The 12,761-nt window shown below is 46.4% G+C and overlaps 1 protein-coding gene and 1 long non-coding RNA gene across 3 annotated transcripts in view; one reads left to right on the forward strand and one right to left on the reverse strand.

Annotated features, from left to right (window-relative positions):
• The window catches only part of LOC119652733 (CCR4-NOT transcription complex subunit 6-like), a 476,871-nt gene that overhangs the window by 371,163 nt on the left and 92,947 nt on the right, over positions 1-12,761 (forward strand). The window lies entirely within an intron of this gene.
• LOC119652734 overlaps positions 1-12,761 on the reverse strand; it is a 374,896-nt gene that overhangs the window by 317,125 nt on the left and 45,010 nt on the right. The window contains exon 2 of the long non-coding RNA XR_005249587.1: positions 5,794-5,798. This is a non-coding gene — a long non-coding RNA (uncharacterized LOC119652734). The remainder of the gene's footprint in view (positions 1-5,793; positions 5,799-12,761) is intronic.

Genomic DNA, 12,761 nt, shown 5'->3' on the forward strand with positions numbered 1-12,761 from the left:
GTTGACAATAGCTGCAAGATAAGCGGGAATATTAATCTTCGCCAGAGATTCCCGTTTTAGGTTCCAATTGGCCAAATTAAATGCATTTCTCACATCCAGGGTCACTACTATGCAATATTTGCTAGTACCGCCCTTTCCGTGGATTACATCTTCGGGCAAGCCAGTAACCAATTTGATGGCATCAGTGGTTGATCTGGCTTTCCAGAGCCCATACTGCCGTTCTGAGAGACCTCCCTGGCTCTCAACAACCGGGAGTAATCTATTATAGATTACTTACTCCCTCTAGCATTTTGCCCACATTGTCCAGAAAACAAATAGGTCTATAGGAGGTTGGCTCACCTGGAAGTTTGCAAGCCTTAGACAGTAGCACCAACTTCTGTCGTTTCCATGATGCAGGAAATATCCGTTGGGACATGCACGCTTCGAACAAGTCAGCGAACATGTCCGGTCTGGATTTCACGGCAAGTTTAAGGGCCCTATTTTGAACGCGATTCGGACCCGGAGCTTTGTTATCTCCCATCCTAGCGCAGATCTCCAGCAGCTCGTCACTGATGACTGGTGGTATTGCCGTCATATTCAGAGTTTGCTGGAATCTGTCTATGCCCTCCTCTTGCTGGGGGAATAATCCCTGGATAATTTTTAACAAGAGTGAAGGGCACGTGATCTGCAGAGATGATCGACCTTTGAATCGTCCCATCACGATTCTATTGGCGCTCCTCCACGGGTTTACGTCTGCTTCCGAACAGAGCTCCTTAAAGCTTTCTCTCATGCTCCGTTGGATGGCGAACTTGAGGGTTTTGCGGGCTTCCTTATAGGCGCGCTCTTTTTGCTCTTGGTCGATTGTGCCTACCGCCCTCTGAGCCGCTCTTCTGGCTCGGTGACAAGCTGATCGAAGGCTGGCCAGTTCAGTATTCCACCAGTAGTTTGGTCTTCTACTGGGGAATGAGCACCTCCTAGGCATGGACGCGTCACATGCTCTGGCGATGCATTGGGCCACATGGGCAGCTCTTTTTGTAGAGGCGCCTGTTTTATTAGGTTGGTCTAACCACACTTCTATGAAGTTCTGCTCATCCAGAGCTTTAGCGGACCAGCCTGACATTTTTTCAGTTTCGGGCATGATGGTCTTCTGCCCGATGACTCTACCCATAGCCCAAAGAAAATTGCCTGGTGATCATTGTGGGTGTAGTCCTTGCTGACGCACCAAGACATACCACATGCAAGGGCAGGGCTGAGAAAAGTTAGGTCTACGATTGAGGCAGACCCCCCTTTCTGAAAGGTGTTTACATATCCTTCGTTGGCCAGAATGATATCCAACTGTGCGAAAGCGTCTAATAGATTGCGGCCCCTTGCTTTTATCTCTCTGCTACCCCACTCACGAGCCCAAGCATTAAAGTCACCAGCAATCACCGTTGGACTACGACCCCTTGCGTCGAGAACAAGACTGTCAAGCATTTCCTCGAATTCGGGCAATGTCAGGCTTGGTGGAGCGTTACAGCTATACACATATACCCCGTTTATTTTCGCCCACACAGAGCCGTTGCATGTCTGACCCGCAGTACATTGTATGGCTTGTCGACCACATGCCCATATCGTCGCTCCACCAGTCGAGTCTGTAACCCATACGCCACCGTGACGGTTTCTATAGGGTTCGCTAATGATGGCAATTTCCACCTCGGATTCGTAGATGCTCTGCTCCAGTAAATCTTGAGCGACCCTACAATGACTGAGGTTTATTTGAATAAACCTCATTTTTTCATTGAAGTTAGCGCCTTCTTAAATTCCGGGCATTTTCCACTTCCGGCAATATGCCGGTAATCCCGTCCCTCACTTCCTTCGCATAATAAGCATTTCGAGTCCCTATGACCTTTCTCCCCTCACCTTCTGCATCAATCGGACCGATCAATGCCGCTGGTGCATGCCTTCGCGAAATGACCAACGCACTTGAAGCACCTCTTTAGAGAAATCTGCTCTCTCAGACGGCAAACAACCCATCTGATTCGAGTCTCTCCGGCTACCAACAACTTCTACGCTGCGTCCACTGGTAACTGCAATGTGGCCATTTGAGTACTGCCATAAGCTTTCTGCAAACTCACAATGGACTCTTCGGCAAGTCCCGCCAACTTGAACTGTTCCATCAGGGCAGTGCAAATTTCTCCTTTGGATGTCACTTCATCGAGATCCTTGCACTGTATATAGACCTCATGTTTTTGGGTCCGTACTGTGACATTCTCCCCAAGTGAGTTCTTAACTTGAGTTCGGAGCCATCAGTTTCCCCCAAGCTGGTTTTTTTTCCAGCTCAAACGTGAGGTGGGTCCTTCGAATCTTGCTGACATTTCCACCTAGATCTTTTAGGTGGGGGTCAGCTTTGACCTTTTTCAGTATCTCCGCGTAGGACAAACTTCCATTGCTGGAGATTACAATCGCTTCTGGGCGAATTCGCACTTCTGCCTTTTTCTTTGCCATTTTCTTAACTATCTTGGTCCATCCACCGTTCTCATTCCCCTTGGATTTTGTCGAGTCGATTGTCGGAACTCGCACTTGGGGGACCTGCTTTCGCTCTTCGGTGCTTTTAGTTCCGTTTTTCGGAACTATTTGTATTCCGTTTTTCCTCTTAGGAACCTGCTGATTTCTCAAAGGATCCACATCTCTTTCCCGCACTTTCTTGTTTGGTCGCAGGTTGATTAGGTGTCACTTGGGTCGCCTGTGACACCGTTGGGGCAAGAGATTTCGACTTGCCCTTGAAATTTCGTTCCTCCTGCTGTGGTTTGTTGTAGAGCACTCTTATATCTCTCACCATATTTCTTTATGACTTGGTCTACGTTGTGCTTATCCTTGATGAACTCAGGCAGCTCCACTATTTTTGCACCAAGCTGTGTGAAGGGTAATTCCTATGCTTCAGTGCTCTGCTCTCCACGAGTCCTAACCGGATTACTACTTTTAAATAGGCCTTCACATTTGGCATTCATTGACCTTGCCTCCGACTTATCTTTTTCAATGTTTGGCACTGGACGAGATCTCAAAGATGACGAACTTCTTCTGAATGGGTCCTTTTCCCGGTCCTGGAGTAGCTCCTGTTGTTGCTCCTCTTGAATATGTGAGGTCGGTGTTGTTGTCCAGCGATCTGCTTTCAATTCATCCTTCTTCGATTTTGTTACTGGTGTTCTTGGTAGAGTGGTACTTCGCTTGAACATTTCTTTTTCCAAATTTAAAACACTTGTAGCATTAGATGCCACGGTGGCCAAGTTGTCCACCACCGAGGCACTGCGGTTGAGGAATATCGACGACCGGGAGCCCGCTTGCTCACTCCCAAAAGCCGCCGGTACTGGGGTTCCGAGCCCTTGCACCGTAAGTTTTCTCCTTCTCACGTCTTCCATGGTGGTTTTATGTTCTGGGTATCCTTCCCATAGCCATTTTAGTCCGCGCACCAGAGATGAGCAAACACTAGCGCATGCACAGTCAGAAAAGTGCATGAGCACATATTTACACATCAATAGGTATGCCCCAATCCGCCAGCTGGGGTCACGCCTGACAGGAGATCTGGCCCCTCCTCACAGGTCTGTCTGTCTGTCCGTTCGTCAGACGCATTTTTCTCGGAGACGGTTGTAGCGATTGACACTAAATTTGGTAGAAAGGTGGGAACTGTGAACGCTCACACATACAGTGAGTAACATCCTTTTACGTTGAATTTAACGGGGGGTCCCCATACATGCAAAAGGGGGGTGTACATTTTTTTTCATCAAATATAGTCACGTGGGGTATAAAATTAAAGGTCTCAGTTAGTACTTTACGAAGCCGGTCTTAATTTTGACATTCATTGAAAAGGTGGGGAGTGCGGGGGTTTGAAAGTGAATCATTTCTTTAAGGGGGCCATTCTCAAAAACTACCAAATCGAAAAATCTGAAAAAATTCAGGAGGCTGCCACCATATGGTGCATGGGCTTCGAAACCGATATCTGTTGAAATAAAGTTAATAATAGTATATTACTATATTTTTTTATAATTGGCTGGAAATCTGTCCCCCCCCCCCTAAGTTCATCCTAGCACCACGAAATTGCAGTGATGTAGGCTATAATGTAGAGCACAATCCTCCCAAGTTTGGTCGAAATCGCATTATTACTAACTAAGTTATAATACGTCAAATTTGTTGCTTCTTTGAAAATTGAAGACTATGAATGTCAGTATCACCCGAAAGTGGATACTTTCACATAATGTATGGATATATTACGTGCTACGTACTAAGAAATACACAAAACCTTTCGTACCTGAAGCATCGAGCTTCCGGTTTCCCGACTTGTTTAAAGTCAGTTCGACAATAGCGCAAGACTCGGGCTTTGACGCCCCTTACGCGGTTTGTTATACAAAGGAAACTTCTCTTGTTTAGTCCTACAATTTCGGAGCTAGGATGTGAAGGACTAGAGACAACTAGCTTTACCAAATAGTGAAAAGATTAACCTGCAAAAGAAGAAATGAGTCAAACACCGAAAGTTCAAAGATACCATGTCTGAAATTTAGCAACAAACCTTGAAGAAAAAATGAAGAAGAATTTTGCATTTTAGCCTAAATTTAGCTTATCAGGCAATCCCGTACTTCGGGAACCAGTTGTTCCCTCTTCAGATGCACTGGATGGGGTAGCTGGTTCCCGAAATGTGGTGTTTGCGGAACATAAAGTCAAGTTAGGTTCCATTATAAAGCGCTTATCTAAAAATCCTTATGTGTGAGTCTCATTGGCCGTATGGCTTGTTTACTGATAAAACCTCTTTTTGGAGCATGGTTTCCTACATAATGTCAATCGATATCAAGCAACTCTTTGTATATAGTCAAACATGGCGTTTTTTTGAAAGCTTACGCCGAATAACTGGCGGAAAATATGCTGATCAGATATCAAGCGATTCTCAATAATGAACGATATTATGGACGTCTACAGTTCTACCCTGGCTATGTTATCATAGACGACTTTAAAGTCGATGAAAAGATGGTGCATCTGATGTCCATATTTCAACAGCGTACATCCTTTGATAGAGCAACTGCCTTAGCCGGACAGCTGGCCTCATATGTGTCAATGACGACTTTGTTGAGAACTTCCACCATTGCAGTTACTGCCCCTTTATAAGTGAGCCATGCTGTTGCCTAGGTATTTGCATAGGAGTCGCAATCCGTTCTCTGATAATTCTGTGATCCGACATAGAGAGCTCATCCAACATCCTCCAGTTCTTGGCCAAGCCGTTCATCAGAGTGTTCCGTAGAGTTATGGCTAGTACCTCTTGTCTGGTGCTGGTCACGAATGTTGGTGTGTTCCCTACATTATGTATTTCTAACTTATTACTGAGGATAAATTCAAAAGGAACCCACTTCTTCGATGATGGTTGCTGGTTCCCCAGACCTCATGGTGAACGTTGACATCGCAGCTGAGAAGAAGTGGTAGCATCTTCCTCTCACAGAGATACTACCACCTCCGGTGGAATCCGGGTGCATCTCGAGTTTTTCTTCCGGCTTTCAATGAGACTTGGATAGCCACGAGGTCTCCAGTTAGGAACTCTGAAAGATCCTAGGTTTCTTTTGAAAATGATGCAATCTCTTCGTTTCTCACAAGAGGAATCCCAAATTATCTGCACACTTCCTCATTGCAGACCGAGAATCTGCCTCCAGTACACCAAGGGTTCTTGAACCAGCATTATTCCAATGTTGGTCTTGAAACTTGCCCTTGCAATTACTGTATATACAGCTTTTGCGTGGTGGAGGTCTACCTGGGCCATCCGCTCCCTTAGTGCTTGGAGTGCCTTTACTACTGAGGCACCTTTCCTTACTGACGTCTCTGTGCTGATCTCAGACATACTTTTGCTAATTCCTGCCTTCTGATCAAAGTTAGTTTAGTTTAGTTTAGTGTGGTAGAGTCAGTAGGCCAATGTTAAACTTGGATCACTGACTTCTCTACTTCTCTCTTCTTGGGTGTAATCACCTATCAGTATTACGGAGATATCCCCTACCTAATGGACTAACTTATGTGCAGTATGGGGTTAGGGATTAGGATTCGTGCACTAAATTGAAATTGGCTGCAGAGAGGATAATCCCGCCCCCAGATGATCAGCTTGGTGCAAAAATAGTCGAGCTGTCTGAGTTCATCAAGGACAAGCACAACGTCCACCAAGCCATAAAAACTATGGTCAGAGCAATTAGAGTGCTCTACAACAAATCGCAGCAGGAGGAACAAAATTCCAAGGACAAGTCGAAATCTGTTGCTCCAACGGTGTCACAAGCGACCCAAGTGACACCTAATCGTGTTACAATCGGCCTGCCACCAAACAAGAGAGTGCGGGAAGGAGATGTGGATCCTCTGGGAAGTCAACAGGCGCCTAAGAGGAAAAAAGCCATACAAATAGTTCCGAAAAACGGAACTAAAGGCACCGAAGAGAGAAAGCAGGTCCCCCAAGTGCGAGCTCCGGCAATCGACTTGACAAAATCCAAGAGGAATGAAAAAGGTAATTGGACCAAGGTAGTTAGGAAAAAGGCGAAGAAAAAGGCAAAAGTGAGAATTCGCCCAGAAGCGATTGTAATCTCCAGCGATGGAAGTTTGTTTTACGCGGAGATACTGAAAAAGATCAAAGCTGACCCCGATCTAAAAGATCTAGGCGGAAATGTCAGCAAGATTCGAAGAACCCAAAAGGATGACCTCATGTTTGAGCTGAAAAAAAACCAGCTTGGGGAAAACTGACGGCTTCCGAGCTCACTTGGGGAGAATGTCACAGTACGGACCCAAAAACATGAGGTCTATATACAGTGCAAGGATCTCGATGAAGTGACATCCAAAGGAGAAATTTGCACTGCTTTGATGGAACAGTTCAAGTTGGAGGAACTTGCCGAAGAGTCCATTGTGAGTTTGCGGAAAGCCTATGGCAATACTCAGACGGCCACATTGCGATTGCCAGTGGACGCCGCGCTGAAGTTATTGGCGGCCGGGAAGATTCAAATCGGATGGGTTGTTTGCCGTCTGAGAGAGCAGATTTCTCTAAAGAGGTGCTTCAAGTGCCTCGCGTTTGGCCATTTCGCGAAGGCATGCACCAGCGGCATTGATCGATCCGATCGATGCAGAAGGTGTGGGGAGAAAGGCGATTTTGCCAAAGCGTGCAATAGGGACCCCAAATGCTTATTATGCGAAGGAAGTGAGGGACGGGATTACCGACATATTGCCGGAAGTGCTAAATGCCCGGAATTTAGGAAGGCCCTGACTTCAATGAAAAAATGAGGTTTGTTCAAATAAACCTCAATCATTGTAGGGTCGTTCAAGATTTACTCGAGCAGACCATCTACGAATCCGAGGTGGAAATTGCCATCATTAACGAACCGAAACCGTCACAGTGGCGTGTGGGTTGTGGATTCGTCTGGTGGAGCGGCGCTATGGGCATGCGGTCGACAAGCCATCCAATGTACTGGGAATCAGACATACAGCGACTTTGTGTGGGCGAAAATAAACGGGGTATATGTGTACAGCTGTTATGCCCCACTAAGCCTGACACTGCCCGAATTCGAGGAAATGCTTGACAGCCTTGTTCTCGACGCAAGGGGTCGTAGTCCAAGGGTGATTGCTGGTGACTTCAATGCTTGGACCCGTGAGTGGGATAGCAGAGAGACAAATGCAAGGCGCCGCAGTCTATTAGACACTCTCGCACAGTTAGATGTCGTTCTGGCCAACGAAGGATTTGTAAACACCTTTCAGAAAGGGGGGTCTAACTCAATCGTAGACCTAACTTTTGTCAGCCCTGCACTGGCACGTAGTATGTTTTGGTATGTCAGCAACCACTACACCCACAGCGATCACCAGGCAATCTTCTTTGGGATATGGGTGGAGTCACCGCGCATAAGATCATCATGCCCGAAACCGAGAAAGATGTCAAGCTGGTCCGCTAAAGCTCTGGATGAGCAGACCTTCATGGAGGTGTGGTTAGACCAACCTAATAAAGCAGGCGCCTCTACGGAAAGAGCTGTCCATGTGGTCCAATGCATCGCCGAAGCTTGTGAAGCGTCCATGCCTAGGAGGTGCTCATTCCCCAGTAGAAGACCAAACTGCTGGTGGAATGCTGAACTGGCCAGCCTTCGATCAACCTGTCACCGAGCCAGAAGAGCGGCTCAAAGAGCAGTAGGCAGAATCGATCAAGGGCAAAAAGAGCGCGCCTATAAGGAAACCCGCAAAACCCTCAAGCTCGCCATCCAACGGAGCAAGAGGGAATGCTTTAAGGAGCTCTGTTTAGAAGCGGACGTAAACCCGTGGGGGAGTGCCTATAGAATCGTGATAGGGCGATTCAGAGGCCGATCATATCCGCAGATCACGTGTCCTACACTCTTGTTAAAAATTATCCAGAATTATCCAGGGGCTATTCCCTCAGCAAGAGGAGGGCATAGACAGCTTCCAGCGACCTCTGAATGTCACGGCAATACCGCCAGTCACCAGTGACGAGCTGCTGGAGATCTGCACTAGGATAGGAGATAATAAAGCTCCGGGTCTGGATGGCGTGCCGAATAAGGTCCTTAAGCTTGCCGTGAAATCCAGACCGGACATGTTCGCTGAGGTGTTCAAAGCGTGCATGTCCAAGGGGATATTTCCTGCATCATGGAAACGACAGAAGTTGGTGCTACTGCCTAAGGCTAGCAAACCACCAGGTGAGCCAACCTCTTACAGACCTATTTATCTTTTGGACACTGTGGGCAAAATGCTAGAGTGGGTAATCTATAATAGATTACTCCCGGTCGTTGAGAGCCAGGGAGGTCTCTCAGGTCGGCAGTATGGGTTCCGTAAAGCCAGATCAACCATGGATGCCATCAAAATGGTTACTGGCTTGGCCGAAGATGCAATCCACGGAAGGGGCAGTACTAGCAAATATTGCATAGTGGAGACCCTGGATATGAGAAATGCATTCAATTCGGCCAATTGGAACCTAATACGGGAATCTCTGGCGAAGATTGGTGTTCCCGCTTATCTTGCAGCTATTGTCAACAGCTATTTACAAGAACGGAGGCTTTGGTATGACACCGGTGACGGACCCCAGGAGTATGTTGTCTCCGCGGGTGTCCCACAGGGCTCCGTACTGGGCCCACTGCTGTGGAATATCATGTACAACGATGTTCTTAATCTTCCCCTTCCGGAAGAAGCCACGGTGGTGGGTTACGCCGATGATATAGCGCTGGTTGTTGTCGCAAAGCGTCTCGAAGATGCTGAGTTATACTCAAGCGAAGCGATCAGTGCTGTTAAGGGTTGGGTTGAAAGTTCTGATCTGACACTTGCGGAGGAAAAAACGGAAGCGGTCCTTATCACCAAGCGCCGTAAAAGAAATTTTGCCCGTATTCAAATTGGGAATCATATCATCACTTCTAAGCCTGCGATCAAATACTTGGGAGTGATGATAAATGGGAAGCTTAGCTATAAAGCACACGTGCAATATGTCTATGACAAAGCATCCACTGCGAGTGTGGCCCTGGCAAGAATGATGTCGAACGTGGGAGGGCTACGGCATGCTTCCAGGTTGCTTATAACCAGGGTATAATGCGAAGTCTATTTCTCCTTTATCGCAGACGAAGGACGCCCAAAGGGAGAGATCGCTAAATAGATGACAAGAGCGTTGGGAACGCTCGGGAAAGGGTCGGTGGACTCACAGGCTCATCCCTGCCATCAAGGAGTGGTTGGAGAGACGACACGGTGAGATTAATTATAATCTTACTCAGTTTCTCACGGGGCATGGAGGATATCGCCAGTACCTGTTCAGGTTTAAACTGGATATCTCACCCGACTGTCCAAACTGCGATGGAGCCCCAGAGGACCCAGAGTTTGTGGAGGAAAGGAAGAGCCTAGAGGAGACTCTAGGAGAGGTGCTTGCACCAGAGAATCTGGTGCGAAGAATGCTAATATGTCAGGAAGACTGGGATGCGATCAACTCCATGGTCGTATCTATCGAGAGCAAATTGCGAAAGGCAGAGGAGATCAGAAAAGCGCGGTTACGTACGCCGCGTAGAGACGAAAGAGGACTAAGCTAAAATGAGCTGACTCCGCCCTTGTGATGTAATACCGTACGGTGGTTCCACGGGGCTTGGAGGGAGTCGGGGGTGGTTTTAGTGAGTAAGAATCCCACACGCTGGCGTGTCCAGGCCAGTGTCTTTTGAAGATTTCCACCTCCTCAAAAAAAAAGATGATCACCTGGCGATGCAATGATGGGTTTGACTGGATATTGAATTATCTCTGGAGTGGATGAAACATCAAAGAGTTTTCCAACTTTCCGGGAATGTTTCAATTATTTCTCCTCTCCAATGGCCACAACATAAGAATCAAGAAGCTTAGTACCTGCAAGACTGCAATGCTCAACGACTCACTAGAGATTTATTCAGACAAAACGCGGAATATTGTCACAACCTGACTGCCTGGAAGGTTCATTCATAGGCAGCTAGTCGATTGTAGATAACGGGAACATTTACATGACACTGAGATAGTTGTGGCTGCAAGGGCTACCTCGGGACGTGATTACTGCACGGCTACTCCCTTCACACTGGCTAAATGAAGTGCTATAAAATCCCGACATTAAATTTTATGTTACGACAAGTGATATCACTTTAATTGTCTCAAGGTATGCCCATAAAGGAGGCTTTGAACCCCAGAGAGGCTCCTCTTCCTCACCCCATTCCATCAAATAGGCAAGAAAGCGTAAACGCACCGAAGTACGCAGGTATTTAAATTCCAGACCATATTTACCGGTAAATGAATGTATATCGGTTGGGTTTATCGTGGCTAAGATAAATAGCGAAGATTACGACGCAACGAAATATGACAATAAAATTTCTATTTGAATGCATTGCTACGTTGGGTAGTAAAGGGAGGGCAACGACTCCATGATTACTTGGTCTTGAATTGTGTTCATACCATACAGAAGATGCACGTCGCTGAGGACACTCACTCAGCGATAACGCAAGATGTGATATATTGCTAGAGTCTGGGATTCAAATGGGGTCTACCAAGCTTCAAGCATGAATGAAGTTTGTTCTACAAACTGACGCCGACGCAGCGTCCCATCGCCATTAAAGTCTAAGTTCTAATCTTATCTTTTCATCTCGTCGAACAGTCAAAACAACTCGTTAGTCCCTATAATTGCGTGGTGAGGTCAGACCTCTAAATTCCTCTAATGCTGCAGACCAAAGGAATTTGTTCGATATGACCAAAAATCCTCGGCCATAAATCAGAGGTGTCCAAACAAAAACAACCCAGGATGAAGTCGTTGACCAATTAAATAGTCTAGTTTACGATTAAAACCCAGAAAAAAGGCCGCGTGGGAGCCCCCGTAAATTCATACGCCCATCTAGGAAAGGCGACTGAATGGTCAGGTGAACATGGAGACAGATAGAACACATTTTATGGAAATTTTTCAATGAATTCTAGAATTTTCAATGACTCGTTCTAGACTGTGTCATTCACTTTATCTCACCGCGAGAGATGTCATTTAAATAATTCAGCGATACAACCCTCAAGTCGAGTAGATAATTGCGCATTAGATGCTGGAGAACACTTGATATATGGATCTATTATTTTGATATCAAACCTCGCACGGTTCGTATTTGAATACTTCACGACATTGGGAACGTTTTCGGTGTTTGGTGTACTCTCAATTTGGTATTATGTTGTTCCTCATTTGGTTGAACTTATTCTGTATTTTCGACGTTGCGCAAAGCGAATTTTTCAAGGCGAAGGTTGCCAAGATCGGTTTTGTTTACAACACATGGATCATGACTAAGTTAGGCTTTGTTTAGTATGGGAACGATGAGCTTGAATTGTTTGTTGAGACGTTTGGTGAAGCTTGAAAAGGAGGAAAAAATTGCTCTGAAAAAGGCAGGCTTTTGACGCCAAAGTCTGCCTCTATGGTCATCAAGTCAGTGAAATATCTCAAAATTCAATAATAAGATTTATATTTTGGCTATTCATAGAATCTTCTGGCTTATAAGGTTCTTGCATTTGCATAAGCAGGGCTTATTGCTTGGCTTTCCGGAATGTCTTCGGGAGCTACAGGGATCTGATTGTATGCCTTGACTAAGTCCAAGGTCGAGAAAATACGGCAGTTTGCGAAGAAGGATGAGATTTTTCCTGATGACCTTAACGGTGACCTAAGTTATGGGGTCAATGAGGGACCTATTATGTGCTAGTATATCCACTAGCAAACCATAGTGGTACAGGAAATCCGCGCCTAAGGTGGGTACACTGATGTCTGCGACTATGAAGCGTCAAGAAAACATTCGTGGAAGTCCTAAACTCAAGTCTGTAGCCATACGTGCGAATCGACGAAAAATTTGCCGCCGCGAGTTTTAACGATTGCGGTGTTGGGATACGGAAAGAACGGAAACTTTAGTGCTTAAATCGACGAGGTAGTTGCGCTAGCTCAAGGGGTTGTAGATTGTGAGGCGCGTGGTGCTATATTTTGGGTAGCAGTCGCCAAAACTCCCGGCATGTCTGATTTGTTTGGCGAGAAATTGCAGGAGCTGCTACTTTTTTAGCCTTTTCAGCGAGCCTACGATGGTACCAGCATGCCCCGGTACTTGCCGAAGGTCTCGACGGCCTACTAACCGATCGCCCACTTCGGGAGGCGGATCTAGACCTTAATCTAGTCCTCCTCCCCAAATGACCCTGTTATTGTCCGCGATACTGGCTAACGTATCCAGAAACCCCGAATCCGCACACGTCAGGATGGCCTATGTGCTCTCCGAAAGCCTGTAACAGCTCGATGCCGCCCTTCTCATCAC

This window comes from Hermetia illucens, chromosome 3 (genome assembly GCF_905115235.1).
Source record: "Hermetia illucens chromosome 3, iHerIll2.2.curated.20191125, whole genome shotgun sequence".
NCBI lineage: Eukaryota > Metazoa > Arthropoda > Insecta > Diptera > Stratiomyidae > Hermetia > Hermetia illucens.